The sequence below is a fragment of the Dermacentor andersoni genome, chromosome 3 (assembly GCF_023375885.2).
Source record: "Dermacentor andersoni chromosome 3, qqDerAnde1_hic_scaffold, whole genome shotgun sequence".
NCBI lineage: Eukaryota > Metazoa > Arthropoda > Arachnida > Ixodida > Ixodidae > Dermacentor > Dermacentor andersoni.
Window position 1 is genome coordinate 217,516,512 of NC_092816.1, and position 16,020 is coordinate 217,532,531.

Here is a 16,020-nt window from a genome sequence, read left to right on the forward strand (position 1 = left end):
CCTTGTGGTACCCCAGACCTAACCGGCATTGAAGATGATTGAAGACCATTAACGTGGACAAACTGCGAGCGATTAGATAAAAAACAACGAATCCATGCTAGAACATTCGGGTCGATATGAAGATGAGCAAGTTTATACAACAGTAGACTATGGGATACCTTATCGAAAGCCCTGCGAAAATCTAAGAAGATGACGTCGACCTCTGAACCTTCATCAAGAATGGAATAAATCTCGTTGCTGAAAGATAATAACTGTGTTTCACAGGAAAACTGCCTCCTGAAACCATGTTGTGTAGGCGTGAAAAATGAAAATGATTCAAGAAAACCAGATAGCTGACAAAAGATTATATGCTCCATAATTTTACATGAAATGGAAGTTAATGATATGGGACGATAATTGAAGGGTGAATGCCTGTTGGCAGATTTATGGAGTGGAATCACTTTAGCCACTTTCCATTCGTTCGGTATGTCTCCTGTTTCAAGCGATTGCTCACATATCTTCAGTAAAAAAATTGCGGAGTACACTTTAGTATTTTTCAGGATTTTGGTGTTAATGTTATCAGGCCCACAAGAAGAGGAGATATTCAATTTGTTAATTATGTTGATAATTCCGTCAAAACTAAACCTGACAGGGTCCATTGGAAAGCTCATGTTACATGCATAGTCTCTAACATTAGTAATGTCAGTTACAGTACTTGAAAAAGCTGCACTAAAGGTCTCGTTAAGGATCTCAGCGACATCAGTGCTTGAAATAGGGTTTGACTGAGGGTCAACGAGAGATATAAGTGACTGGTCTCGTTTATTGACACTACTCCAAACTTTTTTTTGGATTACTTGTTAAAAACGTTGGCAACGTCACATTGAAGTAGTAGTGCTTCGATTCCTTCAAAGACTTCTTGTAGCTGGTAACAGTTTCTTTCATTGCTGACCAGTGCTCACGCTTTCCAGAAGACTTAGCTTTGCGGAAAAGCCTCCTTTTTTTGTTTGCCAGACGTTTTAATGAGCGGTTGTACCATGGATAGTGGCAGTTAGTTAAAAGCTTTTTTCGAGGAATATACAAGTCGACCAATTCACAAAGCTTGTTTCTGAAAAGTTGCCAATTGGTATTCACGGATCTTTCGTTGAAGTTAGCCAGAAATTCGTCAAGGAAGTTTTCAAGTGTTTTATTGATTGCAGTGTAATTTCCTTTAGCATAATCATTGTGGGGAGCACCCGCCTCCATTTCCTCCCGCGTGCCCGCGGCGTCCCGTTCGCACATGGCGACGGGACGGGCCGGCGTAGACATGGGAGAGAGGCACTACGCGCCCTCCCTTTCTCCGCCGCTCCGATGACGCGCGTACCCCTCTTCCCCCACGCGGCTCACGGGAAAGGGAGACGTATCCGGCGGGCGAGGAGGACTTCCCCTCGCAAAAAGGTAAAAAAGCATAAAAGCGCGCGACCGGGAGAGACTCCCTCTCTTGGGACGCGACACCTTGGACCGCCTGAACCACAGCACCTGCCGCATCCCGTGAGTGATCTCGTTTGTCTGACCCACCCAGACAACGAGGCAAACCTTTTACTACTATTACTGAGAGGACGTCCCTCTGCGAGTGTTCGCTATTGCTAGTAGCAATAAACGTTGTTACCGTTGACACCGCTGGTTGCCTTATTCGTCCGAACCCGGCGTAGTCGCGATTCCCGCGCTACGGGTTGGGAGTACCACGAAGCGACTGCGTGGGGCTAGATCCGGAGCTCGCCTTCAGCCCTAGCCGCACGCAGAGTGGAACCCCCACATCATATATTACTTTTATATTGTTATGCGACGTTCGAGCAGGGAAGTTCAACATGACATGTAATAAAGAATGATCGCTTATACCTGATAAATAGGTAATATTGGAAACAGCATCAGGGGCCGTTGTTAGCAAAAAGTCTACTACATTGGATGTTGAAGATGTGACCCTCGTAGGCTGCGTTATTACTTGAGTTAAACAAAAGTCGGAACAAAGATTTACAAAATTAGACGACCCTGTCGAAGAGCTGATAGTGGTATACGAAGCGCTAGACCATTTAATATTAGGGAAATTAAAATCACCAAATAATTTCACTAGGGTTGAGGATTGGGCGAGTTGGTATTGCATTCTACAACTGGTACAGCGCAACATACATAGTAAGAAGCAAGCCGAGCCGGCCAGATAAAGGAACAGAGGCTGTTCCTCTATCTGGCCGGCTCGGCTTGTCTCTTCTTATGTATGTTGCGCTGTACCAGTTCTAGAACGACTCGTATTGTTATTTGGGAAGTTGCGCAACGATGCGTGGCCGCTGCAGTCCCGTACAACCGCGTAGAGCGCAGGACGCTGCGGTTCTAAACGCAATGCGCCCACCCCGGAAGGTTACAGAAACACCTACATAAGCACAGCAGAGAAGTGGCTACGTCGCGCCGCTCGACTGATAACTGTATAAGCGTCATTCAAAATACGCAGAATTATTCTCCGCTTCCGCCGCCGTTTTCTCTAATTGATGTTTAAATAAACAGATGTTGATCCATATATATTTTCACAAACAACGGTTAAATTTGTTAATTTTCGCCTTTCATACATGTTTGGCTGTTGCCTCTGCTCTGTCCCTTAGCATACCACTTAATTTCTCAATTCCTTGCGACTCTCGCTTCCAGCTGCCAATGTTGCACGAAAAGTGCAGTCCAAATAGCGAAAAACCAGACAAGGTAACGGATTACATTCATGTTGCTTATCGGTTTAACGGTTATTTCACGGCTTGCTAATGGACGCTGTTTCGCATTATTTTATTTTCCACCTTATCTAACCCATATCGCGGGTATATGGTTACCAGGATCTGCCAGCGTCGCGGCGAGTCGTCAGTCGAGGGAATAATGAACCAAATGAAAAGTTAAACGCAACTGGCGTTTTCTCCGCCCGCAGCTCGTTCCACGAGCATACAGGCCAGCTTACTACGAACCGAATCATTTTCCTGGTCACTGGATCAGATATCAGACTAAACAAAGAAAGTTGAACTAACGAAGCAATAGCGATGCACGTGACCGTCGAATACATGGTGACAACTGAACGCATCTCGAGTTAATCGCGCGGGCACCGAATCGCTGACAAAACTAGGCTTCACACCCCAGGAGATGCCCATAACTACCGCCATCCAAAAGGAGTGAAAAAGGCAGCAAAATGTTGACCGCCGAATAGCTGTCAAGTCTCAAGATTGATTTGGCAACTTTAGGAATGTGTATGAGGTGTGGTGGCGTGGGCGGGGAGGGGGGCATATGCCGATTAATTTAGGAGGAACGACACCCCCCCCCCCCCCCCCCCCACATGGCTACGTGCCTGGACCCAGAGACACTCTGAAAATAGCAATCACTACTCCATTTGACCTATTTGACTTAGTCCGTATGCCTTACGGTTTGAAGAATGCGGCGCAAACTTTTTCAAACGTTCATGAAAGAAGTTACGCGCGGACTCCCGTTCATTTTCGTCTACTTTGACGATACTCTCGTTGCAAGTCGCGCAGACGAAGAACACAAGGAGCACCTTCGTCTTCTATTTGAGCGATTTAATGAACACGGCCTGGTCCTAAATCTCCAGAAATGCATTCTTAGAGTTGAAGCACTCTCGGCCATCGAATTTCACCCCAAGGCATCAGGCCACAGTATAGTCATGGGTGCGGGCAATCGAGGGCTTCCCCTCTCCAACCTCCTTCCTAAAGTTGCGCGAGTTCCTCGTAGTACTCTGAACCTGAGCTTCGGTAACTTTCCTTTGCCTGCGAATTTTCTACGGACATCCGCCGTATCTCTGGGACCAAAAATGAGCCAGCTGACGCACTGTCGTCGCGGATCGGCGCTGCGCCTGCTGGCCCTCTGGATTTTCAAGCTCTAGCCTCCGCCCAGCAAGTCGACCCCGAGCTACGCCAATTGAGGGAAAACGGCTCGTCGCTCCAGCTTGCAGCAGGTGCCGCTTCCCTACACAACAACATTGCTCACGTGCGACACATAGGGGAAATTACTTGTGCTTAATAAATGAAATAAAGAAACGATAAATTAATCGAAATGAAAGTGTATGAAGAAACAACTTGCCGCAGGTGGGGAACGATCCCACAACCTTCGCATTTCACGTGCGATGCTCAACCAATTGGGCTACCGCGGCGCCGTTTCCCCATCCACTTTCTTGGGTATTTTTGTTTCCTTGTAAAACCCTGGGAGTGTAGAACCCTGGGAGTGAAGGGGAAAAGAAACGCAGCCACAATGAAGCACAGAGCGCTATGGGGATACAATTGGTACGAGGTGCTCCGGGGTATGTGTAAAGGTGCTATGGTTCCAAGACTTACTTTTGGAAATGCGGTTGTTTGCTTTAAATCAGGAGTACAATCGGGACTCGACGGGAAACAAAGGTCAGTGGGTCGCCCCGCATTCGGAGAGTATAAAAGCAACTCAAGAGTGGTAGTCGACCAGTGGGCGCGGCGAGAGCTTTGGAACAATGCGTCTAAAGAATCCATTCTTTTTCTTGATACAGGCCGCGATTTGCATCAGTTACGGCGATGCAGCCTCTACTACGGGGTGCGATCGAGAAGCTGAAGAAATTGCGCGGCCACCAGCGTAATGCATCGACAGGCTCTTCCACTTACGACACGCTGGGTCTGCGCAGCTGGACGACGCACTTGGACCGACATCTAGCGCCACCAACCACTAAGTCACCACTATAAGAGAGTTAAAAGCAACTCAAGAGTGGTAGTCGACCAGTGGGCACGGCGAGAGCTTTGGAACAATGCGTCTAAAGAATCCGTTCTTGTTCTTGATACAGGCCGTGATTTGCATCAGCTACAGCGATGCAGCCTCAGCTACAAGGTGCGATCGAGAAGCTGACGAAATTGCGCGGCCACCAGCACAATGCATCGACAGGCTCTACCACTTACGACACGCCGGGTCTGCGCAGCTGGACAACGCACTTGGACCGACATCTAGCGCCACCATCCGCTACGTCACCACTATGAGAGATTTAAAAGCAACTCAAGAGTGGTAGTCGACCAATGGGCACGGCGAGAGCTTTGGAACAATGCGTCTAAAGAATCCGTTCTTGATACAGGCCGTGATTTGCATCAGCTACAGCGATGCAGCCTCTACTACGGGGTGCGATCGAGAAGCTGAAGAAATTGCGCGGCCACCAGCGTAATGCATCGACAGGCTCTTCCACTTACGACACGCTGGGTCTGCGCAGCTGGACGACGCCCTTGGACCGACATCTAGCGCCACCACCCGCTAAGTCACCACTATAAGAGAGTTAAAAGCAACTCAAGAGTGGTAGTCGACCAATGGGCACGGCGAGAGCTTTGGAACAATGCGTCTAAAGAATCCGTTCTTGATACAGGCCGTGATTTGCATCAGCTACAGCGATGCAGCCTCTACTACGGGGTGCGATCGAGAAGCTGAAGAAATTGCGCGGCCACCAGCGTAATGCATCGACAGGCTCTTCCACTTACGACACGCTGGGTCTGCGCAGCTGGACGACGCCCTTGGACCGACATCTAGCGCCACCACCCGCTAAGTCACCACTATAAGAGAGTTAAAAGCAACTCAAGAGTGGTAGTCGACCAGTGGGCACGGCGAGCGCTTTCGAACAATGCGTCTAAAGAATCCGTTCTTGTTCTTGATACAGGCCGTGATTTGCATCAGCTACAGCGATGCAGCCTCTACTACGGGGTGCGATCGAGAAGCTGACGAAATTGCGCGGCCACCAGCACAATGCATCGACAGGCTCTTCCACTTACGACACGCCGGGTCTGCGCAGCTGGACAACGCACTTGGACCGACATCTAGCGCCACCATCCGCTACGTCACCACTATGAGAGATTTAAAAGCAACTCAAGAGTGGTAGTCGACCAATGGGCACGGCGAGAGCTTTGGAACAATGCGTCTAAAGAATCCGTTCTTGATACAGGCCGTGATTTGCATCAGCTACAGCGATGCAGCCTCTACTACGGGGTGCGATCGAGAAGCTGAAGAAATTGCGCGGCCACCAGCGTAATGCATCGACAGGCTCTTCCACTTACGACACGCTGGGTCTGCGCAGCTGGACGACGCCCTTGGACCGACATCTAGCGCCACCACCCGCTAAGTCACCACTATAAGAGAGTTAAAAGCAACTCAAGAGTGGTAGTCGACCAGTGGGCACGGCGAGCGCTTTCGAACAATGCGTCTAAAGAATCCGTTCTTGTTCTTGATACAGGCCGTGATTTGCATCAGCTACAGCGATGCAGCCTCAGCTACAAGGTGCGATCGAGAAGCTGACGAAATTGCGCGGCCACCAGCACAATGCATCGACAGGCTCTACCACTTACGACACGCCGGGTCTGCGCAGCTGGACAACGCACTTGGACCGACATCTAGCGCCACCATCCGCTACGTCACCACTATGAGAGAGTTAAAAGCAACTCAAGAGTGGTAGTCGACCAATGGGCACGGCGAGAGCTTTGGAACAATGCGTCTAAACAATCCGTTCTTGTTCTTGATACAGGCCGTGATTTGCATCAGCTACAGCGATGCAGCCTCAGCTACAAAGTGCGATCGAGAAGCTGACGAAATTGCGCGGCCACCAGCGCAATGCAACGACAGGCTCTTCCACTTACGACACGCTGGGTCTGCGCAGCTGGACGACACACTTGGACCGACATCTAGCGCCACCAACCGCTAAGTCACCACTATAAGAGAGCTAAAGCAACTCAAGAGTGGTAGTCGACCAGTGGGCACGGCGAGAGCTTTGGAACAATGCGTCTAAAGAATCCGTTCTTGTTCTTGATACAGGCCGTGATTTGCATCAGCTACGGCGATGCAGCCTCTACTACGGGGTGCGATCGAGAAGCTGAAGAAATTGCGCGGCCACCAGCGCAATGCATCGACAGGCTCTTCCACTTACGACACGCTGGGTCTGCGCAGCTGGACGACGCACTTGGACCGACATCTAGCGCCACCAACCGCTAAGTCACCACTATAAGAGAGTTAAAAGCAACTCAAGAGTGGTAGTCGACCAGTGGGCACGGCGAGAGCTTTGGAACAATGCGTCTAAAGAATCCGTTCTTGTTCTTGATACAGGCCGTGATTTGCATCAGTTACGGCGATGCAGCCTCAGCTACAGAGTGCGATCGAGAAGCTGACGAAATTGCGCGGCCACCAGCGCAATGCATCGACAGGCTCTTCCACTTACGACACGCTGGGTCTGCGCAGCTGGACGACGTACTTCGACCGACATCTAGCGCCACCAACCGCTAAGTCACCACTATAAAAGAGTTAAAAGCAACTCAAGAGTGGTAGTCGACCAGTGGGCACGGCGAGAGCTTTGGAACAATGCGTCTAAAGAATCCGTTCTTGTTCTTGATACAGGCCGTGATTTGCATCAGCTACAGCGATGCAGCCTCTACTACGGGGTGCGATCGAGAAGCTGAAGAAATTGCGCGGCCACCAGCGCAATGCATCGACAGGCTCTTCCACTTACGACACGCTGGGTCTGCGCAGCTGGACGACGCACTTGGACCGACATCTAGCGCCACCAACCGCTAAGTCACCACTATAAGAGAGTTAAAAGCAACTCAAGAGTGGTAGTCGACCAGTGGGCACGGCGAGCGCTTTCGAACAATGCGTCTAAAGAATCCGTTCTTGTTCTTGATACAGGCCGTGATTTGCATCAGCTACAGCGATGCAGCCTCTACTACGGGGTGCGATCGAGAAGCTGAAGAAATTGCGCGGCCACCAGCGCAATGCATCGACAGGCTCTTCCACTTACGACACGCTGGGTCTGCGCAGCTGGACAACGCACTTGGACCGACATCTAGCGCCACCAACCGCTAAGTCACCACTATAAGAGAGTTAAAAGCAACTCAAGAGTGGTAGTCGACCAGTGGGCACGGCGAGAGCTTTGGAAAAATGCGTCTAAAGAATCCGTTCTTGTTCTTGATACAGGCCGTGATTTGCATCAGCAACAGCGATGCAGCCTCAGCTACAAGGTGCGATCGAGAAGCTGAAGAAATTGCGCGGCCACCAGCGCAATGCATCGACAGGCTCTTCCACTTACGACACGCTGGGTCTGCGCAGCTGGACGACGCACTTGGACCGACATCTAGCGCCACCAACCGCTAAGTCACCACTATAAGAGAGTTAAAAGCAACTCAAGAGTGGTAGTCGACCAGTGGGCACGGCGAGAGCTTTGGAACAATGCGTCTAAAGAATCCGTTCTTGTTCTTGATACAGGCCGTGATTTGCATCAGCTACAGCGATGCAGCCTCTACTACGGGGTGCGATCGAGAAGCTGAAGAAATTGCGCGGCCACCAGCGTAATGCATCGACAGGCTCTTCCACTTACGACACGCTGGGTCTGCGCAGCTGGACGACGCACTTGGACCGACATCTAGCGCCGCCAACCGCTAAGTCACCACTATAAGAGAGTTAAAAGCAACTCAAGAGTGGTAGTCGACCAGTGGGCACGGCGAGAGCTTTGGAACAATGCGTCTAAAGAATCCGTTCTTGTTCTTGATACAGGCCGTGATTTGCATCAGCTACAGCGATGCAGCCTCTACTACGGGGTGCGATCGAGAAGCTGAAGAAATTGCGCGGCCACCAGCGTAATGCATCGACAGGCTCTTCCACTTACGACACGCTGGGTCTGCGCAGCTGGACGACGCACTTGGACCGACATCTAGCGCCACCAACCGCTAAGTCACCACTATAAGAGAGTTAAAAGCAACTCAAGAGTGGTAGTCGACCAGTGGGCACGGCGAGAGCTTTGGAACAATGCGTCTAAAGAATCCGTTCTTGTTCTTGATACAGGCCGTGATTTGCATCAGCTACAGCGATGCAGCCTCAGCTACAAGGTGCGATCGAGAAGCTGACGAAATTGCGCGGCCACCAGCACAATGCATCGACAGGCTCTACCACTTACGACACGCCGGGTCTGCGCAGCTGGACAACGCACTTGGACCGACATCTAGCGCCACCATCCGCTACGTCACCACTATGAGAGAGTTAAAAGCAACTCAAGAGTGGTAGTCGACTAGTGGGCACGGCGAGAGCTTTGGAACAATGCGTCTAAAGAATCCGTTCTTGTTCTTGATACAGGCCGTGATTTGCATCAGCTACAGCGATGCAGCCTCTACTACGGGGTGCGATCGAGAAGCTGAAGAAATTGCGCGGCCACCAGCGTAATGCATCGACAGGCTCTTCCACTTACGACACGCTGGGTCTGCGCAGCTGGACGACGCACTTGGACCGACATCTAGCGCCACCAACCGCTAAGTCACCACTATAAGAGAGTTAAAAGCAACTCAAGAGTGGTAGTCGACCAGTGGGCACGGCGAGAGCTTTGGAACAATGCGTCTAAAGAATCCGTTCTTGTTCTTGATACAGGCCGTGATTTGCATCAGCTACAGCGATGCAGCCTCAGCTACAAGGTGCGATCGAGAAGCTGACGAAATTGCGCGGCCACCAGCACAATGCATCGACAGGCTCTTCCACTTACGACACGCCGGGTCTGCGCAGCTGGACAACGCACTTGGACCGACATCTAGCGCCACCATCCGCTACGTCACCACTATGAGAGAGTTAAAAGCAACTCAAGAGTGGTAGTCCACCAGTGGGCACGGCGAGAGCTTTGGAACAATGCGTCTAAAGAATCCGTTCTTGTTCTTGATACAGGCCGTGATTTGCATCAGCTACAGCGATGCAGCCTCAGCTACAAGGTGCGATCGAGAAGCTGACGAAATTGCGCGGCCACCAGCACAATGCATCGACAGGCTCTTCCACTTACGACACGCCGGGTCTGCGCAGCTGGACAACGCACTTCGACCGACATCTAGCGCCACCATCCGCTACGTCACCACTATGAGAGAGTTAAAAGCAACTCAAGAGTGGTAGTCCACCAGTGGGCACGGCGAGAGCTTTGGAACAATGCGTCTAAAGAATCCGTTCTTGTTCTTGATACAGGCCGTGATTTGCATCAGCTACAGCGATGCAGCCTCTTCTACGGGGTGCGATCGAGAAGCTGAAGAAATTGCGCGGCCACCAGCGTAATGCATCGACAGGCTCTTCCACTTACGACACGCTGGGTCTGCGCAGCTGGACGACGCACTTGGACCGACATCTAGCGCCACCAACCGCTAAGTCACCACTATAAGAGAGTTAAAAGCAACTCAAGAGTGGTAGTCGACCAGTGGGCACGGCGAGAGCTTTGGAACAATGCGTCTAAAGAATCCGTTCTTGTTCTTGATACAGGCCGTGATTTGCATCAGCTACAGCGATGCAGCCTCTACTACGGGGTGCGATCGAGAAGCTGAAGAAATTGCGCGGCCACCAGCGTAATGCATCGACAGGCTCTTCCACTTACGACACGCTGGGTCTGCGCAGCTGGACGACGCACTTGGACCGACATCTAGCGCCACCATCCGCTACGTCACCACTATGAGAGAGTTAAAAGCAACTCAAGAGTGGTAGTCCACCAGTGGGCACGGCGAGAGCTTTGGAACAATGCGTCTAAAGAATCCGTTCTTGTTCTTGATACAGGCCGTGATTTGCATCAGCTACAGCGATGCAGCCTCTACTACGGGGTGCGATCGAGAAGCTGAAGAAATTGCGCGGCCACCAGCGTAATGCATCGACAGGCTCTTCCACTTACGACACGCTGGGTCTGCGCAGCTGGACGACGCACTTGGACCGACATCTAGCGCCACCAACCGCTAAGTCACCACTATAAGAGAGTTAAAAGCAACTCATGAGTGGTAGTCGACCAGTGGGCACGGCGAGAGCTTTGGAACAATGCGTCTAAAGAATCCGTTCTTGTTCTTGATACAGGCCGTGATTTGCATCAGCTACAGCGATGCAGCCTCTACTACGGGGTGCGATCGAGAAGCTGAAGAAATTGCGCGGCCACCAGCGTAATGCATCGACAGGCTCTTCCACTTACGACACGCTGGGTCTGCGCAGCTGGACGACGCACTTGGACCGACATCTAGCGCCACCATCCGCTACGTCACCACTATGAGAGAGTTAAAAGCAACTCAAGAGTGGTAGTCCACCAGTGGGCACGGCGAGAGCTTTGGAACAATGCGTCTAAAGAATCCGTTCTTGTTCTTGATACAGGCCGTGATTTGCATCAGCTACAGCGATGCAGCCTCAGCTACAAGGTGCGATCGAGAAGCTGACGAAATTGCGCGGCCACCAGCACAATGCATCGACAGGCTCTTTCACTTACGACACGCCGAGTCTGCGCAGCTGGACGACGCACTTGGACCGACATCTAGCGCCACCATCCGCTACGTCACCACTATGAGAGAGTTAAAAGCAACTCAAGAGTGGTAGTCCACCAGTGGGCGCGGCGAGAGCTTTGGAACAATGCGTCTAAAGAATCCGTTCTTGTTCTTGATACAGGCCGTGATTTGCATCAGCTACAGCGATGCAGCCTCTACTACGGGGTGCGATCGAGAAGCTGAAGAAATTGCGCGGCCACCAGCGTAATGCATCGACAGGCTCTTCCACTTACGACACGCTGGGTCTGCGCAGCTGGACGACGCACTTGGACCGACATCTAGCGCCACCATCCGCTACGTCACCACTATGAGAGAGTTAAAAGCAACTCAAGAGTGGTAGTCCACCAGTGGGCACGGCGAGAGCTTTGGAACAATGCGTCTAAAGAATCCGTTCTTGTTCTTGATACAGGCCGTGATTTGCATCAGCTACAGCGATGCAGCCTCAGCTACAAGGTGCGATCGAGAAGCTGACGAAATTGCGCGGCCACCAGCACAATGCATCGACAGGCTCTTTCACTTACGACACGCCGAGTCTGCGCAGCTGGACGACGCACTTGGACCGACATCTAGCGCCACCATCCGCTACGTCACCACTATGAGAGAGTTAAAAGCAACTCAAGAGTGGTAGTCCACCAGTGGGCGCGGCGAGAGCTTTGGAACAATGCGTCTAAAGAATCCGTTCTTGTTCTTGATACAGGCCGTGAGTTGCATCAGCTACAGCGATGCAGCCTCAGCTACAAGGTGCGATCGAGAAGCTGACGAAATTGCGCGGCCACGTGCACAATGCATCGACAGGCTCTTCCACTTACGACATGCTGGGTCTGCGCAGCTGGACGACGCACTTGGACCGACATCTAGCGCCACCATCCGCTACGTCACCACTATGAGAGAGTTAAAAGCAACTCAAGAGTGGTAGTCCACCAGTGGGCACGGCGAGAGCTTTGGAACAATGCGTCTAAAGAATCCGTTCTTGTTCTTGATACAGGCCGTGATTTGCATCAGCTACAGCGATGCAGCCTCAGCTACAAGGTGCGATCGAGAAGCTGACGAAATTGCGCGGCCACCAGCACAATGCATCGACAGGCTCTTCCACTTACGACACGCCGAGTCTGCGCAGCTGGACGACGCACTTGGATCGACATCTAGCGCCACCATCCGCTACGTCACCACTATGAGAGAGTTAAAAGCAACTCAAGAGTGGTAGTCCACCAGTGGGCGCGGCGAGAGCTTTGGAACAATGCGTCTAAAGAATCCGTTCTTGTTTTTGATACAGGTGAGAGACTACCGCCATGATTCTGGCTATACTAGTGACGATGTGTGCCTTTTGCTCTTGCCGTGCCCACGGCCGTTTATAGATGCGTTAAAAAATGTGTGCCATTGTTTTGTGGACCTACCAGCTTCCTGCGGGGACGTTGAATTGAATCCAGGCCACTCTACCAAAATAATACTGCAAACAATTATGGACCACTTGCGAGAACTTAGAGGGTGTGGCCATAACAAACCGGCGCCTAGATGAAAGCATTGATAAATTAGTTTCCATTGACCGAAAAGTGGAGCATATTTCGACCACTGTTAAGACCTACACAGCCAAGGTAGACGACCTGCAGAAAACCGTTGACAGCCTACTGTCATCATTGAGCGAGTGCATCGAATAGGGAAGCCTACGGATGACAAATGCCGCCCTGTAATATTCAGGCTAGTAGACTACCGAGACAAATTAAAAATACTGAAAGAGCGCAAAGCTTTCAAAAACACTTCATACAGCATTTCAGAGGACTTCTCTCCTAGTAACCAATAAGAAAAAAGCTTTGGAACTGGACAAAACAAAACCTAGACAGAGGCGACAAGGTATTTCTATCCTTCGACAAGGTTAGAATCAATGGCAATACGTTCAGATGGGACGAGGCATTGGACAGGGCAGTTCCCTCAGCAGCAAATTGACATACTCGGCGTAATTCCAGTCAAAAACAGCACGAAAGTAAAACTAAATCTCATTTGTTAGAGTTACCCCACGTCTTCAGTCTGCTAACTGTTTTAAATGTTAACGCCCGGAGCGTTGTGAACAAGTCTGATGACCTTGAAAACTTACTTCTTAGTTACAATCCTGACATCAAGCTTCTAACGGAAACATGGCTTCATGATGCTATCCCTGATTCTGACATAATACCCGGCTCGTACAACATAATTCGCCACGACCGTGGCTCGAGAGGGGGTGGTGTCGCGACCATAATAAAAAAAGGGCCTCCCATTCACATCCGTTCCACACAATACTTCTGCTGAAATGGTTTGGATTCTAGTGCCGTCTTTCAAATGTAATGTTCTTATTGGTGTAGTATACAGGCCTCCGAATGCAGATATCTCAATTTTGAAATCGCTGCTTGATTTTCTTCACACCCACAGTAAACACTATACTCATGTTATCTTATGCGGTGCCTTTCATCTACCGATGATAAACAGGGACGATCTCAGTGCTCGGCATTTTTGTCAGCATGCTGAAGTACTGCTCGATTTGGCGTTTTATTTTAATCGAAAACAAGTAGTAGGAACACCTACGTGTTACTTCAAGCTCAAGAACTATCCTCGACTTTGTTTTTATCTGTGAAGCAGTCAGTGAAACAGGATTTACTGTAGAACTTTTACCAGGCATATCAGATCGTGAAGCGATCCTGCTTAAAAGCAATCTACAGCAAAAAATTCTCCGTTGTCCAGACAAAGAAGTCTTGCAATTTTGGGAGAGCGGCTGATGAAAGTGTACTCGACTACTTATAGAACAAGATTTCGACACTTCAAAAATCAATTCAAGGTGAAATCAGTGTCAGTGATTTATGGTTGCATTTTAAGGGCGCAGTGCAGGAATGTATGCGCAGGTACCTTTCCACAAAACGCAAGAGAATGGCCCGTAACAACCCTTGAATCACTTGTAACATACTGCAGCTAAAGCGCCCCAATAGTTGTGTCGATCGTTCTGTGCTACCGTCAATGCGTAGCGAACTTAGCAAAAAAAAAATAAAAGACTCAAAGTATCATTTTTTTTTTCAATGTTAAGCTACACCATTTTTATCTAACGCCCCAAGAAATTTTTGGATGCACATAACCGAGAAAAAGGACCCGGTCACCAAAATTAGATTGAATGATACCGAGACCGGTGATAACCAGAATATGGCGGATGCGTTCAACGCGTACTTGGCTTCGGTATTTCTACGCGGTACTGAAGACGATAGTCTAGGATTTTCAGGTTCTGGCTGCGAACTTATAGACCTTTTTGTTTCCGAAGAAGGTATTCTTTCGTCCCTATTAAATATAGACATAAAGAAATCTGTTGATCCTGATGACATGCCAAATAATCTTCTATTTAGGTACGCGGAGTGGTGCGCAAAGTATCTGGTACAATATTTAACGAAAGTATTAAGCAAGGTGTCCGTCATAACGACTGGAAAGCAGCAAAGACAATTCCCATTCATAAGTCCGGAGATACACTCAGTATTACTAATTACAGACCCGTCTCGCTTCTCTGCACCGCTAGTAAGGTGATGGAGCACTTCGTTTTGAAGCACTTGAGCAGCTTTCTGGAAAGCAATAGTTTCTTTTCGGAAAAACAGCATGGATTTCCGCGTGCCCTATCTACAGTTACTCAGCTTCTACATATTACCAATGAAGTCATGGCAGCGCTGGACCGCGGCGGGCAAATAGATGTGCTTTTTCTTGATTTTCAGAAAGCATTCGACCGCGTTTGTCACAAAATACTGAAACTGGAGCTAGAATGTGTGCTGAAAAATGAACAAATTCTTCGGTGGCTTGACTCTTATTTAACTAATCGAACACAATATGTCCGTATAGGAAACTCGATTTCTTCACCTTCTCCCGTACTTTCCGGTGTACCGCAAGATTCAGTACTTGAACCTCTTCTCTTTTTTATTTATCTTAATTATTTGTCCTTTGATTCCCCGGTACGATGCCGGTTCTTCGCTGATGATTGTATTATGTACCACAACATTCAATCACTCCAAGATCACACTGCTATACAGAATTACCTTAATTCAATCGATAATTGGTGTCAGCCCTGGCGTATCAACTTAAATGTCTCAAAATGTACTCAAATGATGATTACAGGAAAGAAAGCACCATCAATTTGTACATATAAAATCAATAATGTAGCAATTGTTGTATTCATATAGGAGGTTGTGGCCGAGGGCTGCACCAGGGTGGCCAATCCTGCTCTGGTGAGGGAATGCGCGTTCCCGGTTTTGGTCAGCGGGATCAGGCCGCACTCCAGTTTATGCAATTTTATCAACACGCGGATTTTTTTTCGTTTTTAATCTGGTGAAAAATTGCGCGGCACCGGGATTCGAACCACAGTCCTCTTGCACGCGAGGCGGATACTCTACCTCTACGCCACCGCTGCACTCCTTGCACTCCAATTGATATGGGTAATTGGAGAAGTATGGGAGAGGCCTTACACTTAAATTTACGCCTGCAGTGGGCGTAACCAGGCTGATGATGATGATGATGATGATGATGAATGAATGAAGCAATTCAGGCGGTTGACAAATTTGTAGTCATCGACTCGAAGCTAACCTGGAACGCTCACGTCCAATACGTCGTTTCGGCGTGGCCAAGGAAGCTATAGCGAATTAAACACCGGCTCAAACATTGCACTAGTAGTACCAAACTCGCTGCCTACACGAAACTCATTAGACCATTGCTTGAATATGCCGATGCTGTGTGGGATCCCCACACAAAG

General features: G+C 49.6%; 1 protein-coding gene and 1 non-coding gene across 3 annotated transcripts in view; both read right to left on the reverse strand.

Moving 5' to 3' along the window:
- LOC126524289 (sedoheptulokinase-like) overlaps positions 1-16,020 on the reverse strand; it is a 265,319-nt gene that overhangs the window by 186,472 nt on the left and 62,827 nt on the right. The gene's annotated exons all lie outside the window — the stretch shown is intronic.
- Positions 4,069-4,141, reverse strand: TRNAS-UGA (transfer RNA serine (anticodon UGA)). Its single transcript has one exon. It is a non-coding gene; the product is annotated as a tRNA-Ser (tRNA).